Below are 15,900 nucleotides of genomic sequence, written 5' to 3' on the forward strand. Positions count from 1 at the left end.
GTCAAAAGGGGGATGATAAGTAGATGGTAGGATTAAATAATAAATATATACGAAGGAGAGGACAAAATACTTTTAAAAAAAAAGTCCGAAATAGAAATTGAGAGCTGAACACGTGTGAAGATAGTTTATTAACCATACCTGTATGTCAGAGGTTTTGTGCCCCACAGGTGAACTAAAGGAGAAGGTGACCCACTCTATCTAACCAGGTGACTGGTGAGCATCCAGTCCCTAAAGAAGAAAGACTGGAAGCAGGCCTGTTGGGAAGGGCCCTATCAGGTTATATTGGTCACTGCCTTTGCCATTAGAATAGCAGAAAGAGCAACCTGGGTCCACGTTACCCACTGCAAAAAGGTAAGAACACATGCAAGCACCACTGAACACATGCAGAGTTAGAGAGAAGAACTGGTCCAATAGGGTCTGGGGATCACCTCTGTTAATGAAGATCTCCTACCCCGACCTATCATCACTGTAGTGTGTTCTCAGGGTGTGAGTATGGGGTAGTACCAAGCAGAAAGACTGAGGACAGGAGAGGGTTGGCGGTTTTTGGGAATATGGATAACTTGAGTTGCATCATAGTCTCGGTAATGGTCTTGATATGTCAAGATCCACCACCAACTGTGCTATGCCCTTACCATTGTTAAGAAGTAAAAGAGAAGAGAAGCGACCCGACATACTGACCGTCAAGGACGAGTGGCCTACAAAATGGGAGTCAGAGAAGGGCAGACTGTCAGATTCAAAATAAGGGTTAGGGACGTAGCCAATGGGTGGGGTACATGTCAATAAGCAAATTGGGATTATAAAATCCTATTATATTCGTGTTTAGCCCCCACGGCGGATTGTTCCTAGACTGTTTAAAAACACTTGGGGATGGGAATATGAGACCGAGGGGGACTGAACATCCAGATGGGGGGTAAAGAGAAACAAAGACATCACCAATTATCAATTGGAGATAGTAGTAATGTGACGGACTTAAGTTCGGAAGCACAGGAGAGAATTTTGAACCTTACAGCCCCTGTAACCGATGTGTGGTGGGCGTGTGCCAGTAAAGGCAGTGTAAGGCAGAGAATTCCAAAAGGGTGGCTAGATACGTGCGCCCTGGTTCTACTGGTTCAGCTAGTTAGAATTAGTCACCAGGAACCAAGGATTAAACAGATGTAAGAGGAGTTTTAACAAGAAGGAGAATAGCCCCAATTAGATGGATGCGATTGGGATACCAAGGGGGGTATCGGATGGATACCGAGCTATGAAACAATTAGGGGAAGGGTTTACTACCACGTTCTTTTGGTGGGTGACAATAAACAAAATTGTGAATTGGATTAATTATATCTATTACGACCAACAACGATTTATTGGCTGGACTAGGGATGCAACAGAAGGGATCTTTTGAACAATTATCCGCCATCTCACTCTTATGACTTAGTAAAAAGAGGTTGGCTCTAGATCAGGCAGAAAGGGGTGGTGTCTATAGAATGGTAAGCCATTGTTGTACGTTTATCCCTAACAATACCAGTCCTGACGGGAGTATCTCTAAAGCCCTAGTTGGTTTAGATAAACTATCAGCTGAAATGAAGAGCATGGCTGGAATGGAGGGAAACGGACTGTTCTCCTGGTTGAGTGATTGGTTTGGTAAGTACTCTGTTATGGTGGTTACTGGATTTCTGACCCTAGTAGTTGTGTTTCTAATATTAATGTGCTGTACTACCTGTGTAATTCCTTGTCTGAGAAAGTCTGTTACAGATGTCGTGCATGCGGCTGGTATGATGCCCCTCCTAGGGGCTCAAGAAGGAGATGCAGACACTGAGATGAAGCTGACTGAGGATGACCCTTGGTTTGCTATTGGTGAGGTGGTGGAGTGACACCCTAGTGGGTGTCTAAAGGGGACCAAAGTTTACTTCCCTGTTTATGTTTTATGCTTTATTAATCAAGTTAACCATTGTTAATGTTTGTCTTTCCTTATGTGAAGGTTTGAAGTTCCTGGGTGGCTGGTAGCCAACCTAGTACAAGTTAGGTGTAGATGGAAGGACCGAGGGTTTTTACTTTTTATTATCATTATTGCCTATTAATAAAAGTGTGATTATTTTAGTTTGTATTGTATTTTAATGAGTGACACCCTAGTGGGTGTCAAAAGGGGGAATCCTACATTTCCCTGAAATTTCTTATTTTGGGTTCACACCCAGCGGGTGTGAAAAGGGGGATTGTGGGAAATTATTCTCTTATATTTTAGATGTGCTGTTAGCTTAATAAGAAAGCATTAATGATTAAACATAATAGGTTTGTACTGTACTGATACAGTGGGGAGAACAAGTATTTGATACACTGCTGATTTTGCAGGTTTTCCTACTTACAAAGCATGTAGAGGTCTGTAATTTTTATCATAGATACACTTCAACTGTGAGAGACAGAATCTAAAACAAAAATCCAGAAAATCACATTGTATGATTTTTAAGTAATTAATTTGCATTTTATTGCATGACATAAGTATTTGATACATCAGAAAAGCAGAACTTAATATTTGGTACAGAAACCTTTGTTTGCAATTACAGAGATCATACGTTTCCTGTAGGTCTTGACCAGGTTTGCACACACTGCAGCAGGGATTTTGGCCCACTCCTCCATACAGACCTTCTCCAGATCCTTCAGGTTTCGGGGCTGTCGCTGGGCAATACAGACTTTCAGCTCCCTCCAAAGATTTTCTATTAGGTTCAGGTCTGGAGACTGGCTAGGCCACTCCAGGACCTTGAGATGCTTCTTACGGAGCCACTCCTTAGTTGCCCTGGCTGTGTGTTTCGGGTCGTTGTCATGCTGGAAGACCCAGCCACGACCCATCTTCAATGCTCTTACTGAGGGAAGGAGGTTGTTGGCCAAGATCTCGCGATACATGGCCCCATCCATCCTCCCCTCAATACGGTGCAGTCGTCCTGTCCCCTTTGCAGAAAAGCATCCCCAAAGAATGATGTTTCCACCTCCATGCTTCACGGTTGGGATGGTGTTCTTGGGGTTGTACTCATCCTTCTTCTTCCTCCAAACACGGCGAGTGGAGTTTAGACCAAAAAGCTATATTTTTGTCTCATCAGACCACATGACCTTCTCCCATTCCTCCTCTGGATCATCCAGATGGTCATTGGCAAACTTCAGACGGGCCTGGACAAGCGCTGGCTTGAGCAGAGGGACCTTGCGTGTGCTGCAGGATTTTAATCCATGACGGCGTAGTGCGTTACTAATGGTTTTCTTTGAGACTGTGGTCCCAGCTCTCTTCAGGTCATTGACCAGGTCCTGCCGTGTAGTTCTGGGCTGATCCCTCACCTTCCTCATGATCATTGATGCCCCACGAGGTGAGGTCTTGCATGGAGCCCCAGACCGAGGGTGATTGACCGTCATCTTGAACTTCTTCCATTTTCGAATAATTGCGCCAACAGTTGTTGCCTTCTCACCAAGCTGCTTGCCTATTGTCCTGTAGCCCATCCCAGCCTTGTGCAGGTCTACAATTTTATCCCTGATGTCCTTACACAGCTCTCTGGTCTTGGCCATTGTGGAGAGGTTGGAGTCTGTTTGATTGAGTGTGTGGACAGGTATCTTTTATACAGGTAACGAGTTCAAACAGGCACAGTTAATACAGGTAATGAGTGGAGAACAGGAGGGCTTCTTAAAGAAAAACTAACAGGTCTGTGAGAGCCGGAATTCTTACTGGTTCGTAGGTGATCAAATACTTATGTCATGCAATAAAATGCAAATTACTTACTTAAAAATCATACAATGTGATTTTCTGGATTTTTGTTTTAGATTCCGTCTCTCACAGATGAAGTGTACCTATGATAAAAATTACAGACCTCTACATTCTTTGTAAGTAGGAAAACCTGCAAAATCGGCAGTGTATCAAATACTTGTTCTCCCCACTGTATAGATTGTTTAATATAACAAACTGTGATTAATGTGGGGAACTGTTAGGGGGTAGGATGAGATAAGACTTGTGTCTCACATACACACACACTGCCTCTTTGTTAAACCGCTCAAGGACATGTGTTCTGCTACAAAGATGTCTGAGGTTGCTGACTCGAGACAAGTTGTGGAGATAACAACTAATGCCTGGCAACAGTGAAGCGCCAAGGGACTGGGACCAGCCTGTGCGCCAACGATAGGCTGAGTAAGTCTAAACCACGCTCAGTCTCTACTCTGATAGGCCTGCTTGGAGCAGGAACTATCTCTGTCAGAGTATTTAAAGAAGAACTTATAACAATGGCTCAGTTCTCTGACTGCCCTGCGTGGTTTTTCAGTGGACCCGTATATACGAACATCATATTTACCATTGAAGTGTTTTGCATTAATTAAAATACTAGTCTATTTTAGAAGACGTGTATTGACCTCTTTTTGTTCCTATACCAGATTTGAATTGACGCAACTTAACAATAGTTAAAATTAATGGAATTGCTGAGGGTCCTGAAGAGGTTTGAAAACACCTGATCTAACTAACAATACATCTAACTGTGAAACAGCACATAAAAATGCTCAGCGTGTGCTGATGACTCACCTAAGCAAAGAAATACAAGACAAACTGTAGTGTCTAAGCAATGTATGACTTTGCTAACGTTTGCAAATGGTATCTTAGAGGATGTTGACTCAGCTTAGGGAAGCATCTGGAGAGAATTTCTATAGGGGCACCCTAAAACAGAGGAAGTCTGTTATATGGAGTCCTGGGATTGGTCTATAGGGGAAACCACCCATATCATGTCGCAGATTATAAATACCATGATTAAAACAAAGGACGGGTAGTAACAACATATTAGATCGGGTCCGTTGTTCTCCAGATGTCTGCAGATGTCTGTAAATTGACGCTGAAATCTTTTGATATAATAAACCTTTATAATCAAAGTACAGTGTCAGCGGACTCCTTGTTCTCACAGCATAATTAGCATCATTATTTAGTTACTACAAAACAAAATGTATTTGTATAGAAAAGTCAGGCGGAAGGTAACCTAGCAGTTAAGAGCATTTGGCCACTAACAGAAAGGTCCCTGGTTTGAATCCCTGAGCCGACTAGGTGAAAAATCTGTCAATATGCCCTTGAGCAAGGCACTTAACTGTAATTGCTCCTATAAGTTGCCCTTGATAAGCTAAATTACAACAAAAAACTTTTGAGAAAACCCAATCAACAATGACTTCATCATCCTAGTAGTTCAACTGTTTTGTTAACTGTGTGCTGAATTGATGTGATGTCTTACAGTTTTTCTCAATTGTTTACACACAAATACTGCTACTTGAGACACAATGACCACAATTCTGCTAAACTACAAGCACAATTCCTGCTTTACACTCAAATTGCAGTTCTACAACACACTTTTTTCAAAACACTACACACAAATCTTTGCATTTGGCACAATTTTCATGCAGAAAATCTCTTGTTTTCACAATGAACACACTTCCATTCAAATATGCACACTGACTCATCACATGGGCAAACACCCGTCACACAGTTTTACAATTAGCAATCAGAGCTTTAGCATAAAAGGGCAACAGGTGAGCTCTTCTGTTTTGGAGCAATGGATGCCAACATTGGAAACAGAGGCAGAGCCAGAGGAGTGAGAGTAAGAGGAGGAGGACGGGGAGGACAAGGACGAGGACGAGGACGAGGAAGGCCAAGGACCGTAATCTCTGATGAGATCCGAGCCACTTTGGTTGATCATGTGGTCAACCATGGTCTAACAATGAGGGAGGCTGGGCAAAGAGTACAGATTACCAACACAAGGTGGTCGGGAACGTGTTCTGAACAGGAAACTGAAATCATGAACATGGTCCTAGAAAATAACGTTACGGCAAATACAAAGAAAAATAATAGAAAACAATGAGATATTTCAAAATATTGATAGGGTAAGCTTATCAACACTGGACCGTGTCTTGCACAGAAATAATCTCAGGATGAAGCAGGTCTACAGGGTGCCATTTGAACGCAATTCAGAAAGAGTCAAACAATTGCGATATAACTATGTGCAAGTGAGTCCTATACAATCCCACAATTGATGCATACTCTCAACATTGTATAAATTATACATATTTCAGTATTGTAATCATAATGATTGTGCTTCACAATAGTGACCACTCCATGTCTATTTCTGATATTGTCATGTGTGTTTCAGAGAGTCCTTGAGCTAGATGTAGCTGCAGTGGATCACCAGTTCATCTTCATTGATGAGGTTGGATTCAACCTCACAAAAAGACGAAAGAGGGGAAGGAATATCATCAGCCAGCGTGCCATTGTTCAAGTCCCTGGCCAGCGCAGAGGGAACATCACAATGTGTGCAGCGATTACCCACCACGGCTGTCACGGTTTCGGCCGAGGCTGCGCCTCCTCCTTGTTCGGGCAGGCTTCGGCGGTCGTCGTCCCCGGAGTACTAGCTGCCACCGTTCGATGTTTCATGTTTGTTTGGTTTTGTCTGTTTGTACACCTGTCCCTTGTTAGTGTTTGATTTTGTTTCCTATTTAGTTATCGTGTGTTGGGTCAGGTGTTATGTGTGATTATTGTTGTCAGCTGTTGCCATTGTTGGGTTTTCTCTCTCGTGTTGTTTGTATTCGAGAGTCCGCACTGCGTGCGCCTTTTCTTGTTTTTGCGCACTGTTGGTTGTGTGCGTAATTTGTTCATGCCTCCCGGTCGGGTTGGCTATTTCACCTGTGTGGAGTTACTATTTTTGGATTACTAAAGTCTGTTGACGAACACCCTTGTTCCTGCGCTTGATTCCCTGCACCACATCCACACTCAGCGTTCTGACAGAATCACACATCACACTATGGAATCAGCAGGAGCAACCGCGCCAACGGACATTATGGAGGACCGTCTTCATGGGCAGGAGGACAGGATCAACCAGATCGGTCACGCCCTGGATCGGGTGATGAACACTCTCCACCGATGGGAGAGCAGCGGGGTACCCACGCCCCCACCTACCGGACCATCCCCATCGGTCAGTCCTCCTGTCTCCCTTCCGGAACCCAGCGGGATTCGGCTCTCGCTCCCGAGGGCGTACGACGGCTCCGCTGCCGGGTGTCAAGGGTTCCTGCTGCAAGTGGAGCTCTACCTCGCCACCGTACACCCAGCGCCCTCGGGACACGAGAGCGTCTCCGCCCTCATCTCCTGTCTCACCGGCAAGGCGTTGGAGTGGGCCAACGCCGAATGGAGGAGAATAGACGCCGCTACTATTACCTATGCGGAGTTCTCCCGCCGCTTCCGTGCCGTGTTTGACCATCCACCAGAAGGGAAGGCGGCGGGGGAGCGTCTGTTCTACCTCCGACAGGGGATGAGGAGCGCACAGGATTTTGCTTTGGAGTTCCGGACTCTAGCGGCAGATGCAGGGTGGAATGAGCGGGCCCTCATAGACCACTTCCGCTGCAGCCTCCGGGAGGACGTCCAGAGAGAGTTGGCGTGCAGGGATACCACGTTGTCGTTTGACCAACTGGTCGACATGGCCATTCGGCTGGACACCCTGCTCGCCACCCGTGGACGTCCCGGGTGGGGGTTGCCCATTCCACCTTCCGGCACCTCCGAGCCGAGCCCTATGGAGCTCGGAGGTGCTGGCGCTAGAGAACGGAGGAGTAGGAACCCGAGGGGGGCCGTTCCCTGCACCAACTGTGGCCGTGGAGGGCACACCGCGGCTAGGTGTTGGGGAAGGTCCCCCGGTGGAGGTGAAGGCAGGCCACGCATTGGGGAGTCCTCCCAGGTGAGTAGGCGCCCTACTTACCCAGAGCTTTCTGTCGTTCACATAACCTTGCCTGTTTGTTTCCCACAGGTTGCACCTCGTTCCCAGCATAAGGCGCTCGTAGATTCAGGCGCAGCTGGGAATTTTGTAGATCGCCAGTTCTGTGTAGAGTTAGGGATTCCTCTCCTTCCCGTTGATAAGCCTTTCCCTGTACATGCCCTAGATAGCCGTCCGTTAGGATCTGGGTTGATTAGGGAGGTCACAGCGCCCCTTAGGATGAAGACGCAGGGGGGTCATGAGGAGACGATTCAGCTCTATCTGATTGACTCTCCTGCGTATCCGGTGGTGCTGGGGCTTCCCTGGTTAGTTACCCATGATCCTACTATTTCGTGGCGAGAGAAAGCTCTTAAAGGGTGGTCTGTTCAGTGTGAGGGGCTATGTCTGGGTGTTTCCATAGGGGCGACCTCGGTGGAGAGTCCAAATCAAATGCCCGCACTGCATATTCCCCCCGAGTATGAGGATTTGACACTGGTGTTTAGTAAGACAAGGGCGGCGCAGCTGCCGCCTCATAGACAGGGGGATTGTGCGATAGATCTCCAGTTAGGAGCAGCACTCCCGCGGAGCCATGTGTATCCCTTGTCTCAAGAGGAGAGGAAAGCGATGGAAACTTACATCGCCGAGTCTCTGAGACAGGGATACATACGGGCCTCCACTTCACCCGCTTCCTCTAGCTTCTTTTTTGTGAAGAAAAAAGATGGAGGTTTGCGCCCGTGTATTGATTACCGCGGTCTCAATCAGATTACGGTGAAGTACAGTTATCCACTTCCTCTGATTGCGACTATGACGGAGTCATTACACGGTGCTCAGTTCTTCACAAAATTGGATCTCAGGAGCGCATATAACTTGGTGCGCATTAGAGAGGGCGATGAATGGAAGACAGCATTTAGCACGACCTCCGGTCATTACGAGGATCTCGTCATGCCATATGGGTTAATGAATGCTCCCTCAGTCTTCCAATCCTTTGTAGATGAGATTTTCCGGGACATGCAGGGGCAGGGAGTAGTCGTGTACATAGACGATATTCTGGTGTACAGTTCTACCCGAGCTGAGCATGTAGCCCTGGTGCGCCGAGTGTTGAGGAGACTGTTGGAGCATGACCTATATGTCAAGGCAGAGAAATGCCTGTTCTTTCAGAAGTCGGTCTCCTTTTTGGGTTATCAGTTGTCTGCGTCAGGGGTGAAGATGGAGGTTGACCGGGTGTCAGCTGTGCGTAATTGGCAAACCCCAACCACTGTGAAAGAGGTGCAACAGTTCTTGGGTTTTGCGAATTATTACCGGAGGTTTATCCGGGGTTTTGGACAGGTGGCAGCTCCCATAACGTCTCTGTTGAAGGGGGGTCCGGTGCGCTTGCGGTGGTCAGCTGAGGCGGACAGGGCTTTTGGGAGACTGAAGGACCTGTTTACCTCGGTGCCGGTGTTGGCGCATCCGGATCCCGCTTTACCATTCCAGGTAGAGGTAGACGCGTCCGAGGCCGGTATTGGGGCCGTCCTCTCACAACGGTCTGGCACACCACCTAAGCTCCGCCCCTGTGCCTTTTATTCTAAGAAGCTCAGTCCGGCGGAGCGGAATTATGACGTAGGGGACAGGGAGCTGTTAGCCGTGGTACAGGCCCTAAAGGTGTGGAGGCATTGGCTTGAGGGGGCTCAACACCCTTTCCTCATTTTGACGGACCACCGTAACCTGGAGTACATCCGGGCAGCTAGGAGACTGAATCCTCGCCAGGCCCGCTGGACTATGTTTCTAGCCCGGTTTGTGTTTAAAATCACTTACATCCCTGGGTCCCAGAACGGGAAGGCAGATGCCCTGTCTCGGCGGTATGACACGGAGGAGAGGTCCGTTGAGCCCACTCCCATACTACCAAAGTCTTGTCTGGTGGCACCGGTGGTATGGGAGGTCGATGCAGAGATCGAGCGGGCGTTACGCACCGACCCAAGTCCTCCACAGTGTCCAGTGGGTCGGACGTACGTTCCGCTCGAGGTACGCGATCGCCTCATTTATTGGGCTCATACGTCCCCCTCCTCTGGACATCCAGGTATCGGCCGGACAGTTCACTGCCTTAGCACTAAGTACTGGTGGCCAACGTTAGCCAGGGATGTGAGGGTTTATGTCTCCTCCTGTTCGGTGTGTGCACAGTGTAAGGCGCCCAGACATTTGCCCAGGGGTAAGCTACAACCCCTGCCCGTTCCACAACGACCCTGGTCCCACCTCTCAGTGGACTTTGTTACAGACCTTCCCCCCTCACAGGGGAATACTACCATCCTGGTCGTTGTGGATCGGTTCTCGAAGGCCTGTCGTCTCCTTCCCATGCCGGGTCTCCCTACTGCCCTACAGACCGCTGAGGCTCTGTTTACCCATGTCTTCCGGCATTACGGGGTACCCGAGGATATAGTGTCTGATCGAGGCCCCCAGTTCACCTCCAGAGTGTGGAGAGCCTTTATGGAACGGTTGGGGGTTTCGGTGAGCCTTACCTCGGGTTACCACCCGGAGAGTAATGGGCAGGTTGAACGTGTCAACCAGGATGTGGGTAGGTTTCTGAGGTCTTATTGCCAGGGCCGGCCGGAGGAGTGGGCGAGATACGTTCCGTGGGCCGAGATGGCGCAGAACTCTCTCCGCCACTCCTCCACCCAACTAACCCCTTTCCAGTGTGTGTTAGGGTACCAGCCGGTTCTGGCACCTTGGCACGAGAGCCAGATCGAGGCCCCTGCGGTGGATGAGTGGGTGCGGCGCTCGGAGGAGACATGGAACGCTGCCCACGTCCATCTGCAGCGGGCCATCCGTCGGCATAAGACGAGCGCCGATCTCCACCGCAGTGAGGGGCCTGTATACGCACCTGGAGATCGAGTCTGGCTCTCGACCAGAAACCTGCCCCTCCGCCTGCCCTGCCGGAAGCTGGGTCGGCGGTTTGTGGGGCCATTCAAAGTCCTGAGGAGGTTGAACGAGGTGTGTTACAGGTTAGAATTGCCTATTGATTAAAGGAATATTAACCCCTCGTTCCATGTGTCTCTCCTCAGGCCGGTGGTAGCTGGTCCACTCCAGGATTATGAGATAGAGGAGATTCCTCCGCCCCCGTTGGACATCGAGCGGGCTCCGGCGTACACTGTGAGGTCCATCCTTGATTCGAGACGCCGGATGGGGGGTCTCCAATATCTCGTGGAGTGGGAGGGGTACGGCCCGGAGGAGCGGTGCTGGGTGCCGAGGAGGGACATATTGACCTGTCCCTGCTGACCGAGTTCCATCGGGGTCATCCTACGCGCCCTGCTCCGCGTCGTCCTGGTCGTCCCCGAGGCCGGGATCGGCGCACGGCTGGAGCCGCGCGTCATTGGGGGGGTACTGTCACGGTTTCGGCCGAGGCTGCGCCTCCTCCTTTTTCGGGCAGGCTTCGGCGGTCGTCGTCCCCGGAGTACTAGCTGCCACTGTTCGATGTTTCATGTTTGTTTGGTTTTGTCTGTTTGTACACCTGTCCCTTGTTAGTGTTTGATTTTGTTTCCTATTTAGTTATCGTGTGTTGGGTCAGGTGTTATGTGGGATTATTGTTGTCAGCTGTTGCCATTGTTGGGTTTTCTCTCTCGTGTTGTTTATATTCGAGAGTCCGCACTGCGTGCGCCTTTTCTTGTTTTTGCGCACTGTTGGTTGTGTGCGTAATTTGTTCATGCCTCCCGGTCGGGTTGGCTATTTCACCTGTGTGGAGTTACTATTTTTGGATTACTAAAGTCTGTTGACGAACACCCTTGTTCCTGCGCTTGATTCCCTGCACCACATCCACACTCAGCGTTCTGACAACGGCATCATCCATCACCATGCTACCCTTGGCCCCTACAACACCGCCCATCTGATCACATTCCTGGACACCCTACACAACACACTCATTCCACCAGATCAGGTAGATGGCCCAGAGCAGCTCAGGTACGTTGTCATTTGGGACAACGTAAGTTTCCACAGGGCTGCTCTGGTTCGTAACTGGTTCACTGCCCACCCACGCTTTTTAGTTGTTTATCTCCCTCCATATTCTCCATTCCTCAATCCTATTGAGGAATTTTTTTCTGCCTGGAGATGGAAAGTGTATGACCGAAATCCACAAACGCGTATACCTCTTCTCCAAGCTATGGAAGACGCATGTGGAGATATAGCAGCTGATGCTTTTCATGGCTGGAATCGCCATGCTAGGCGATAAATCCCCCGCTGCTTGGCCAGGGAAAACATTGCTTGTGATGTGGATGAGGTGCTGTGGCCAGACCGCAACAGAAGAGAGGATGCAGCATAGTTTTTTTTTTTTTTTACTGTAACTGTATACATTAAATTATTCTGTTTTGTATGTATACCACTGTATGTGCAACTTTGTGTTGGTTGGGAATGGGATGTACACTGTGTACATTGTTTTTGTGGGGAAAATGAAATATATTTGTTACCGTGTATTTGTGTGTTCTGAGTATAAAAACAATATTCTCAAATATTTTACAACACACTTATGTTTGTACTGTCTGTAATAATGGCAACACTGAACCAAAAAAAGGCCTAAGTCATTATGATGAATGGAGAAGAAGTGTTTTCCATTCATCATAGTGTTTTACATTGAGCACATCAGTGTTCAACTGGTTCTTATAAATGTCTATTCATATGATGGTTTGTGTGTGTCATTTGAAAACAAAATACCATTTTGATAAGAAATAACATTGTTTTGAATGTAAAGTTTCATTTTGCTGGAGAATTGAGGGGTTTTGCCCATTGTGTGTGTGTTTTTTGATTTGTGTGTAGAGTTCTGAGAATATGAGGCATGCTTTCAGAAAATGTGTGTAAACAATAGAGAAAAACTGTAAATGAATGCGTTAATGGTATTCTAAATTAACCATGCTGTGTTAATGTGAGTGTTGTCTTGCATCATAATGATGGCACAGAAACACAATATTAATGTAGCCCGATGTGAAATGGCTTGCTAGTCAGCGTTGTACGCTAATAGTGTTCAATCGGTGACGTCACCCTCTGTGAGACCATGAAGTGGTTGTTCCTCTTGCTCAGCAAGGGCCGTGGCTTTTGTGGAGCGAAAGGTAACAATGGTTTGTGGGTGACAGTTGTTGATGTGTTCAGAGGGTCCCTGATTCGAGCCCAGGTTGGGGCAAGGAGCGGGATGGAAGCAACACTGTTACATTGATGCTGTTGACCACGATCACTCAGTTGGGCTCTTCCCTACTGCGGTCAAAGGTGGGGTAAATGTAGCTGATGTGAAATGGTTAGCTAGTTAGCGTTGCTCGTAGTTTCATTCAATCAATCAAATGATGTCACCCGCTCTGAGACCTTGAACTAGTTGTTTCCCTGACTCCACAAGAGCCGTGGCTTTTGTGGAGCGATAGGTAACGATGCTTTGTGGTTGACAGTTGTTGATGCGTCCCTGGTGGCCAGGTTCAAGCCCAGATTGAGGAGAGGGATGGAAGTAACAACAGAACACATCCAGTGAACACCAAGAAGATTGCAAAAAAAGGGGTTCAAAGAATAGTTTGAGGCCAGTGCAGAAATTATGAATACTGTAATATTGTAATAATAATGCTGTAATATTGTATTGCTTTATACGTCAATGACGTTTTGGCTGTCTCAATGGTCTATATCATTAATGTGTACTGTATGCAACACATGTTATTTTATTGTGTTACATTTTATTTTATTTTTTACTTTATTTAGTAAATATTTTCTTAACTCTATTTCTTGAACTGCATTGTTGGTTAAGGGCTTGTAAGTAAGCATTTCACGGTAAGTTCTACACCTGTTGTATTCGGCGCATCTGACAAATACAATTTGATTTGATTTGATTTGCATTATCATTAATGTGTACATGTATGTGCTATGTGTCAGATTGACAGGTTGAGTCAGTGGAGGACCCCATGAAGACCCCCAATGCCTAGGAGCTGGACAGTATGACCCTACACTCCTACATAGAGAAGCATGCCTGGACAGAAGGTGACATGCACCACATCTCACAACTCACTAAGAATCTGACACCAAAACAACACCCAAGGGCATGTACACCAACATTAATTTTGAGATTGTAATAGTTTTTTAATAGTGTGGGTATAGACAACAGCAGAGCTGGGATACGGTCCAACATTGGGGTCAAGATCAGAGGTAGCACCACATGTCCCAAAGTGGTGTGGTGAAAAATAATAATCTGGGGCCTGTAGTTTTTCCTGATCTGGTAATCTAACAAGGTATAAATCTGGACCTTATACGGTATGACGTGATTAATCTGTTGTACATTTTTTAAATATGGGCTATGATTGGACCAGAGTTTTTCTAATCAGGTCACATGTTGTTGTTTTTTACTCCTGGAAAAACTCCTGGCCTTGGGGAGGATGAAAACCCAGCCAAACTGCCGCAACCTTGTACTCGTTCATATGAATTCTATTTTAAAGAAGGGGGGTTTCCTATATACAGACACAGAGAAAGCAACATCATTTACAAAACTCCCAGGACTGAGCTTGCTTTATGAAGGATTGCATCGTGTAGGCCTAATAAAAAAATTAACTCACAGTCTATGTAAGCTATTGTGTTTAATGATTAATTCCAGGTAATAATTTTGGATGGAAAACGTTTGAATATAAACCAAATTTGATCCCATTCACATTTTCTCACAAACAAATGGGCTATAAATGCACAACGTTACCGCTTCGTCTACCCTGACCAGAGGTACAGGGCGCATAGCCGGGCTAGACTATGCAGCTGCTGTTAGCCTACAGTTGATCAGACGGAAAAATAATCTCGTTTCCATGCAATACAGCATGTCATATCACTAGTGTTTAGGTGTATAGAATGCTACATTTATGGAAGAGTTTTTGCTTGTGTCTGTTGGGAGTGCTAAATAAATACCGGAGGAAAGTGGAGAGCGCGCCTTGAACTTGTGCGTTGTGCCTGGCCAGCGCGACCTGCAATTTCCGTGAATCTGATTGGTCAAGACACACAAAGAGCCTGCAGCTGCACTCTGATGTGAAGGGCAGAGAAATTGTGTGCGAGTTGACAAATCATGAGGCAAATCGGTTTAAAAAACTGAATTTTGCCCCTCTTTTTAACGCTTTGCTACAATATATTTTATTAAACTAAATCAAAAGTGGTGTGGTGCTGCCACACCTGATGGAAAATTGCTGTGGCAAATGATACCATGAGAACAAACAAAAAAGAAGGACAAAGTGTTTGAAATTGAATTGATTACAGATTCAAATATTCAGAACTGTCAAGAACTGGGTGTTCCACTGTACGTTTGCCCCTACAGTGCCTAGAGGATGCTCTGTAGTGTTCCTAGGTAATGCATATACTGCCTCAGGCACAGTCAGAGGGTTTGGCTTATGGTTGGCCACCAAGGAGCTCATCTCTTTGAACATATGTTTTTTAAGGTCTGAGACAGTGGGACTTCCCTTCAGAGAACATCAAGACAACCGCACAACTATGTATTGTAAAATAAAAAGTTGCAATGAAACTGTTTGAGAACAACTTTTATTTTTGAAGACACTTTGTCCTGATTGTAATCTCCCACCCCACATTTGGGCTCTGCACAACTTAATTGACATGCAACTGACTTATGTATATATAAAAAAATGAAATAAATAGTAATTATCAATCGAAAAATATGATTTTTTTGTTTCGATTACAAGTATGTCATTGCCCTTTTAAAATGCTGCTGCCCCTTTAAGAGCTATGTTGCCCAGTTGCACCCAACCATGCTACAAACTCAGTTTGTATATGAATTTGTTTAACTATGTGCACAATTTTGGGAGTTGAGAAATAAACGCAGTAGCATTGTAAAGCTAGGATACCCCTCTTTTTAAATGTAGCCATCCGATTCCCCACCCCCAATATATCACACCTCCTCAGGCCTTATTGCTTAATTAGAGAACCGAATACATTCAGACTTGGCTTTCCTTTCAAACTCTCTGGAGCCCTCCTGGGCCTCACACTTTGAACCATCAATTATGCATTTCACTATTTTCCACATATATTAGGAATGTGTGTGTTTGTGCTGATGGCTGTACATGTACATAATGGAAATGAGAATTCTGACACACAAAGACATCTGTTATCTGTGTTGTTTCGCATCCTCTTGCACCCTCTGTCTCAATTACTCTCTATCTCTCTTCTTCTCTGTGTCTCTGTCTTCCTCTGACCTCCCTCTCTCTCTATCTCT

General features: G+C 46.4%; 1 pseudogene across 1 annotated transcript in view; it reads left to right on the plus strand.

Moving 5' to 3' along the window:
* Window positions 1-15,900, plus strand: part of LOC311099813 (amine oxidase [flavin-containing]-like) — a 131,321-nt pseudogene that overhangs the window by 34,905 nt on the left and 80,516 nt on the right. The window contains exon 5 of the transcript in view: window positions 13,581-13,685. The product of the transcript in view is annotated as an amine oxidase [flavin-containing]-like (transcript). The remainder of the gene's footprint in view (window positions 1-13,580; window positions 13,686-15,900) is intronic.

Source organism: Coregonus lavaretus, assembly GCF_964263955.1.
Source record: "Coregonus lavaretus genome assembly, chromosome: 24".
NCBI lineage: Eukaryota > Metazoa > Chordata > Actinopteri > Salmoniformes > Salmonidae > Coregonus > Coregonus lavaretus.